Raw genomic sequence first — 9029 nt, forward strand, 5'->3', positions numbered from 1 at the left:
GTACAATACTTCGGGAGAAGTATTGCACAATACTCTGATCCCTGCGGGCCATGTCAAAGTATCACCTACTGTTGCTTTCGAACCAACTGCATCGTTGCCCATACTGGACAACGATGGAGGTATGCAGTTATTAGGCGACGCTATTGGTAGTTACGTGGCATGGCACACAAACCTTGTTGCCCTCGAAAAAATGATTCCTAGAAACAAATCAGTTACATCTCCCGAAAAGGTTTGTCACATTTATTGCCTAAGGTTTGTCATTTTTTCAGATTCAATAAACTAACATTTTACCTCATTTTTGTAGGTCCAAATAAATAAACCACCCCTACAGCCAAAAAAAGGCAGCAGACCTCAAAAATTGGAGGTTAATAGGGCTGCCAAACTACAAAGGCTGGAGGGTAATAAAGCTGCCAAACTTGCAGCAACAAAAAATCTGGATCGGGGAAAATCGGTCGCTGCTGCTGCTGCTCCTAATAAAAGTCAGCCACGCCTTGGTAAATACGGGGCGTGTCTTGACATCCAAATAAAAAGGAACATGGGCAGCAGCAACGATTCGCCCATCGTACAAATGAATAAAGACATCTTTGGAGATGAGTATATTGAATACCTCGAAAAGGAGCACATGTACGAACTTCTCGAACATAAGGAGCTGAGTGCTACTGTAATCAGCTTGTACATAAGGTAAAAAATACTTTTAATTGCATTTATTTGTAATTAATTAAATGTATTGGTAATTAATCTAGTTTAAAATTTTCATTGAAGGTTTTTGTACGAGAAGGTCGTGTGCACGAGGAAATTGTCAAATAAATACTCATTCTTGTCTCCACATAAGATGTCGATGTGGAAACTCGATCCAGACAATGTAAAAAAATACATTGTAGATATGTTTTTAGGAAATATAGAAAGTGATAAATTGTTCTTGGCACCATATAATTCAGGGTACGTAATTTTATCTTTTTTAATTGATGAGAATTTAATTTATTAGTTGTCTATAAACAAAATTGCTTAACCAATTTTTTGTTGTTGTAGGGCACATTGGGTGCTATTTGCAATCAATGCGGTCTCTGAAGTGATATACTATTTGGATCCCGTGCACGGCGATTACACCATATATATATATAATGTGTTTGTTCATGCTATAATAATCACATTTATTCATTCGATAGTGCCTTAAAAGTTTTTCGAGCTCAAAGAGGTGCTACAGTGTCGAAGCAAAATTCTAATAACATTACATGGATCCCAATAAAGTGCCCTTGTCAAACAAACAACATCGACTGTGGGTACTACATATTGAGATTCATGAAGGAGATTTTTGAGAAGAATAAAACTATTATCCCAGAAATGGTACGGTATTTTCATTATATGATTTTCATATATAAATTATCTATATATTTGATACTAACTTAATATAATATGCTCAATTTTTATATTGCAGTACTTTGACAATTCCAGTCCATCATATTCTGAGGAAGATCTAATGGAATTAAAGGAAGACTGGTGTCAGTATGTGCTTGACATGCAAATTATTTGATTTTCTGGGAAATAGCTTGCTGCTGGGCAAGGGATCTGAATATTATATGGTAGCTAGTGCATATAATGTATATTCTGTTAGTTATTATATGTAAATGATCATAGGACACAATATATGAACATGCATATGGATCTGAATGTAGTTTAGGTTGTAAATTAGGTTATATATATATACGTATCTGAATGTAGTTAATTAGGTTGTAAATTAGGTTATATATATGTATCTGAATGTAGTTAATTAGGTTATAAATTAGGTTATATATATGTATCTGAATGTAGTTAATTTGGTTGTAAATTAGGTTATATATATGTATCTGAATGTAGTTAATTAGGTTGTAGAGTTACAGAGTTACATATATGTTAATTAAGTTACAAAGTTCTGTTTTCTGTTCTACTGATTGTGTGAACTGCTTATGGTATTTGAATATGTTTTGTTGTTGTGTGCACTGATTGTGAACTGATTCTGGATCAAAATAATTTTCGATAAAAAGATAAAAGACAGCGCTTTCTAAAAAAAATGCCATAAAAAGCTAAAAAGCGCTTTTCATTTCAAATATTTAATTTACAACGTTTAAAAAAAAAGAAAAACACATTTTACAGCGCTTTTTTTAAAAAGCGCTGTAAAATGTTGTTGTAAAGCGCTATAATGGTGTATATTTTACAGCGCTTTCTTAAAAAAGCGCTGTAAAATGCAGACCCATAATTTCATATAATGGGTGTGCATTTTACAGCGCTTTTGTTAAAAAGCGCTCTAAAAAGCAGACTTATAACTCATATAATGGGTGTGCATTTTACAACGCTTTTTTGAAAAAACACTGTAAAATGTGCATAACAAGCGCGCGTTATATTTACATGTTTTATAGCGCTTTTTTAAAAGCGCTATTGTATCTTTTACAACGCTCGATTCCACAACGTTTTTTTTTTTTTTTGAAAAAGCGTTGTAAATGGATTAAAAAAAGCGCTGTAAAATACAGTTTTTCGCGTAGTGATGATTCTTTTTTTATAATATATTTAACCAATCCAATAAATCCATGAGATGAATAAGAAAATTAGCATGTTTAGAATATTTTACCGTTAAGATAAATAAATTATATATCCTATAAAAATTTAATTTTTCATTTTTAGTCATGTAAAAATAAATTACAATTATTAATATCTTTCAAATTGTTTTAGTTCCTATTGGAATGAAAGATGTTTAATTGTCTTTCAATTTTTAAATTTTTGAATAGTTTTTTTCAATCATAATTAGAACATTATAAAAAGTTCTTTTATAAAAACTAAATTTTTTATAGTTTGTGATGAATTAAATATGAAATTATTAAAGTTATAAATTCAAGATAAAAATAAAGAAAATATGAAGCTAGAAATCGAATTTTGATTTTATTTTTTTGTGTAGGAATTTTTTTAATGTTGTAAATATGTCATTTAAAAAATCATTCAAAAATATATGTTCACGGTTTATATGAGACTAAAATTACATTCATAATAATTTTATTGAGACAAAAATATTTTCTTTTAGGAACTAAAAACAAAATTTTAAAATTATATAAGTTCTTAAAACTTATTAAACCCTTTATTATATATATATATTTTATATTTTCAATTAAATTATTATTAAAAATCAAAATATTGACTAATTAATTTTTTCAACATCATTTCTTTTTAAATAGATTTTATTAAAATTTGAACATGTTAAAATATTATATTAGAATGTAAATAATTAGATAAAGAACTTCCGTTGTGTAGTTGAAACACACGGGTTATTCAACATGTCTCTCAATACTCTTCGTATTTAATATGGTAATAGAGCCTGTTGAGAGACAACCCTAATAGTTAACTACCTGGTGGACCACTGTCTCTGGTGAATTTTTTTTCTTCCAACAAACCGTGTTTTCAACTCCGGTTTTCCCCTCCCTGCCTTTGATACGTTGATTCCTCAATTTTTGTCCATATGCCCACGCTCTGCCGTCACTACCGCGCTGTCTTTGACGATCTTTTTCGACGAACGACCAATCCAGTAGCGTTGTATACCCCAGATTGGCCAACCCATTCAGACGAGTCGTCAACAAAGCCTCCACGCGCCCACACTCGTCGCCAGCCTACACGCGCGTGAGATCCACACACCGCTAGCCACCACCGCGCGTGACGGTGCGTCTGACAATCGCTCATGATGCCGCTTGTTCCCTGGAACTCTCCTCGGCGTCCTGCTTCCATATTTGCCCTTAGTTTTTAGTTTCGAGTTACAGATATACGAGTTCCAGTTTAAACAACCCCTGTTTTCCCGGTTCCGACGCGTTTTCTGGCACTCTTTACTAACCATGATGTCTTAGTCTGAAATAGAGAGCATCTTTACAACTACATCACCTTTCCTCTTTCTGTCGAAAAAATGAATGGATCAAATTATGATAGTTGGGCCGCGTACATCAAACTATGGATGCTTGTTCAAGGTTACGAGGACCATCTCACTCAAAATCCTGGAAAGGTGGATGTGATTGAAACATCAAAATGGAAACATATAGATGCTCAGTTGTGTAGTGTCATTAAGTCTACACTTCATGCAGATGTTAAACAGATTTTCCGTCCTCATCTCATGTCTCTATGGAGTTTATCAGCGCTTGTTGAATATCATTACTCCGAAAACAATAGATGGCTCTATTTCTTCATATCTTGGCACCGTTTATAGTGCACTTCATGATTTTAATGAGCTTCTCCCTCTTGCTGTAAGTAATCCAGTTGAACAGAAGAAGGAGCTGGCTCAATGCAGCACCTTCTTCATGCTCCTTGCACTCTATGGCCTACCCGAGGAGTACTCTGCAACTAGTGATCAAATTTTGGGGTCTATTGTTATTCCAGATATGTCTACTATCTCAACGATGCTCCTTCGAGTACCAACAAAACATCCAGTTGAGCATTCTATTACTTCAGCTTCGGGTGACACTACTGTCCTTGTATCTCTGGGACATAACCATAATCGCTCTCGTGGAGGACCATCCAACTCTAAGCATTGTCCCAAATGTGAGCATTGTAATCGGCTTGGATACACTATTGATCATTGTTGGAAGTTGCATGGTAAGCCTTCGCCTTCGATAAATGCAACTCAACTTGATCCTTTTGCCACTATTTAGACTACACCATCTCCACAAGGCTCCTTGACAAATTATAAAGATTTCCTCCGATGGATTCAGAGTCATCCAAACTCTAGTTCTCATACTTCGATTGCACACACTGGTAACTCATTTGTTTACCTTTCTCACTCATCTTTTCTCGGTCCTTAGGTTCTTGATTCTTGTGTGTCTGATCATGTCACTGGTAATAAATGTCTCTTTTCTTCACTCTCTACATCTGGTTTTTTACCTACTATAACTTTTATCAATGACACTCAAACCCGATCTCAAGAAGTTGGCACTGTCCAAATTCTCCCTTTCATCTCAATTGCATTTGTTCTCTATGTACCTGAATGCCTTTTTAATTTACTTTCAATTAGTCGGTTGAATCGGTCCTATGATTGTATTATTACTTTCACTAATGATATTATTACCTTGCAGGACTGAGTTCGGGACAAATGATTGGCGTCAGATGTGAGTCTCAAGGCCTCTATTACCTTTCTCCATCTTCCAAGACATGCTCTGCCACAGAGTCCCCTCATACTATCCATGCTCAGCTAAGACACCCAAGTCTTACCAAACTGCAAAAATTGGTGCCTAGTTTGTCTAAGTTGTCTAATTTACATTGTAGTCGTGTCAGTTAGGGAAACACACCCGTAGTAATTTTCCTGACCGAGTCAATAAAAGTGCATCATCTCCCTTTGCTTTAGTTCACTCTAACGTTTGGGGTCCCTCACGTATTGTGTCTACTTTAGAGTCTAAGTATTTTGTTACTTTTATTGATGATTACTCTTATCGTACGTGGTTATTTTTAATGAAAAATAGAGTTGAACTATTTTTCATTTTTGAGCAATTTTATCAATAAATTAATACTCAATTTAGAGTTTATATATGTACCTTAAGAAGTGATAATGCTCGAGAATATTTGTCCCATCAATTTCAAAATTTTATGGCTTCCAATGGTATTATACACCAAACATCATATCCTCATACACCCCAACAAAACGGAGTAGCGGAATGCAAAAATCGGCATCTCATTGTATAGTTGAAACACACGGATTATTTAACATAGTTTTGGTGGTGCATACTTTGAATACTTTTAGTTATATGAATTTAGAAAAGTGAATTAATTCTATAAAAGTAATTATAATTTAATTTAAATATTATGTTTTACACATATATCCATCAGTGTGTTATAATACAATTTTCATTAAATATCTTTATTCTAAAAAACAACACTACCACATTAATTTGACTCAAAAATAGAATATTTATTTAGAAGGATTAGGCCAAAACATATGAATAAAAATAGAAAATAAATAAAGTATTCATTCATTAAAATTTTTACTAGAAAAAACTAAATAAAATAAAATCATGATGAAAGAAAAAAATGCAGCGCAAACAACCATTTAGAAAGTATAGCAAGTCATGTCTTTAACATATCTTTACATCATCAATGTACACAATTTTAGCACAAATTATTATTATTTTTTATTTGAAATGAATGGTTTTTAAATTTGAAACAAGAAAAAAAGGAATCTTTTTAAAATTGTGTAACTTGCATGTTTTCTTATATCTTTGACCAATAGGTAAAAGTTAATATAGAGATAAATATTCATATAAAATAAGTCAAAAGAATGTTCATATAAAAGTAGTGCAAATATATTACTAATCATTTAATGTAATTGATCAATATTTGTAATCCAAATGTTATACCAATTACACAGCTTATATATAAATAATAAAGTAAGAAATGAATCATAAATAAATACTTTAAATTAAACAAAAAATAAAATGCATAACCTTATATTAATAAATTATTTAATATTTATATATAATAGATAATAAATAAAGTTTTAATATTCATACTTGTCACTTTTAATTTAATTAAAATAAAATTTAACAAAAATAAATACAACCATAATTAATTAAAATAATGCGAATTTAAATTAAGTTGGGAAAAACCACTCTAAGTATAAAATCGAATAACATGTATCACCATCTTGCATACTAACAAAAGCATGTCAATATAAAATGTAAAATAGAAAATTCTTTTGCCATAAACTATTGCCAAAGCGGGTCAAGAACACTGTCTTGGTAGTAAGTAGGAATTGAGACAAAATGTGATGGATGTAACACCCAACTTGGTAAAGGACTCTACTAAAAAATTTACTTTAGAAATTTTTTTAATGAGTGTTTTAAAACTTTGCGGATTATGAAAACAATTCTTAGCATTTGAATTAATTAGGTAGTTACAAAGAACAAATCACTTGTATAAAAAAAGTTTATTATTACAATACTTTATACTATAATTTCAACAACTAGCTATAACTAAAGACCGCTCAAAATAACCGAAAAACCATTATAATATTTAATGGATAAAGAGGAATTTAGATATACCTCTCATTTTTTCAATATTCTTGATATCAGCATACACATTAAATACCTTAAAATATAAATGAAAAAGGTTAACGATATTTCCATGCATGCTTGGTGTGTTAAAAATGGAAAAATCCTATATACACACAATTCATTATTATCGTGAATACACTTTAAACTATTAATCACATCATAATACATTGGACGGATTCAAACAATAACTTGCATAATATATGTTATATAGTATTTTAAACATTGACAAATTTATGCTAGATCGCATAGACATTGGTAATTTGAGAGATGATAGCTCCCATAATCATTAAGTAATAAAGATATATTCACTTGAATTTATAATTCAATGTATGAATCAATATTAAATATAATATTATTCTTTACTATATAAATTTTCATGCCAAACTACTTAGACGTAAATCACCTATAATAGTCGATGCATATGGTGATTCCCTACTTGTTATTCCTTTACTAAATCCTTCCTCTGCTCAAACCAAACCAAAACAATCAAGAAAACATTTAAAATATAGTTTCAAATTGAGTAAAGTTCGCTCAGAAAATCTGAACAAAAAGGAACCATTTCTCATACTAACAAATTCGCTTAACAAATTTTAAATTCGCTAAGCAAATTTAATAGAATACAAATATTTATTTTACCAATTTCAGCAATATCTTTTCTCATTCTAATTCTAAAATTCCCCTTTAATTATCATTTAAACAAAGGAAAAGCTACTTGCAACTTATATAACCCAAATTCAAAGCACAACACTCAAATTCAAATCACAATCATACAATGACATGTTAGAATCATCAATCATCAACACACAAAACTCAATATCATACCCATTAAATATGTCATTTTCTTCACAAACACATCAAAGATTTCAACATAACATGCATCATCAATCCCCCTAATGCTCACATGCAAAGGGTGAAAACAAGAAAACACTTTCACTTTATTTTTAATTAGATTAGAAATTCTAAGCACACTCTAAAGAGATTTTTAGTGTTGGGGATTTGTTTTAAGTCCTTAAACTTGAAATCCTTAACTTTTTTCTCCTTCTTGGTTCTTCATATTCTTAAAGCCATTTTCTTAATTTCTCACTCTTCTCTCTCTCTCTCTCTCTCTCTCGCTCTCTCTCTCTCTCTCTCTCTCTTAATTTCTCACTCCTTGATTTGTTATGTTTTTCTTTCTTCTCCTTAAAATTAGATGAAGAGTGAGATCAAGTAGGGAATGGGTGAGTGGAAGGGGCTCATTTTTATTTTGGGAGGAGAAGAGAGTGTTGTGATGAACTTGTATTGGTGTGTTTACGAGAATAAGGAGAAGAGTGACTTGCATGTTTTAGTACAGGATGGAGGTTTGATTTGTGTAAGTGAAAACCTTGGGAGAGAGAGAAAGAATAAATGGGTTTTGATAGGCTATGTAATATAAGGTAGGGTTGGTTAATTGGATAAAGGATGCCTAATCTATTTTCTCACTTAATTATTTTATAATCTATTTACTAACTAAATTTTTTAAGCACAACAAAATTAAATACTAAAAAGTTACTAAAAACAAACTCATTTTTAAAAGATGAAGATAAACTAATAGATAATAAATTAATTCTTTTAGAAAATTTGAGATGTTAAAAGAATATTCAACTAAGATGCATATCAAATGAAAGGAGTTTCAATATGAGAGTGGGGAAGGAATATTGTAACACCCCATAATTAATAATAAACTTTTTTTTTTTAATTTAAGTAGAATTTAATGAATTAATTTGGTGTTACAATTAATTAAGAATATATGTTAATTAATTTGGTAATTAATTTTTTTAAAATGAATATTCGCTATGATGTGATAATTTTATACATATTTGAATTGATAAGTATATAAATTATAAATATTATATTTAATTATCTTATTTCTTTTTATAAAAATAATAATATGTTAGTATACATAATTTAAATAATATTATTTTAGACAAATTTATGTGAATATGCGCATTAGTAATTGATGTAATA

At 30.8% G+C, this 9029-nt stretch overlaps 1 protein-coding gene across 1 annotated transcript in view; it reads left to right on the top strand.

Annotated features, from left to right (window-relative positions):
- Positions 1-1106, top strand: part of LOC140920307 (uncharacterized) — a 47775-nt gene extending 46669 nt beyond the window's left edge. The window contains exons 4-5 of the mRNA XM_073368452.1: positions 763-939; positions 1030-1106. The gene's annotated coding sequence lies outside the window, so the exon portion shown is untranslated. The remainder of the gene's footprint in view (positions 1-762; positions 940-1029) is intronic.
- The last annotated feature ends 7923 nt before the right edge of the window (positions 1107-9029 follow it).

Source organism: Cicer arietinum, chromosome 5, assembly GCF_000331145.2.
Source record: "Cicer arietinum cultivar CDC Frontier isolate Library 1 chromosome 5, Cicar.CDCFrontier_v2.0, whole genome shotgun sequence".
Classification (NCBI taxonomy): Eukaryota; Viridiplantae; Streptophyta; class Magnoliopsida; order Fabales; family Fabaceae; genus Cicer; species Cicer arietinum.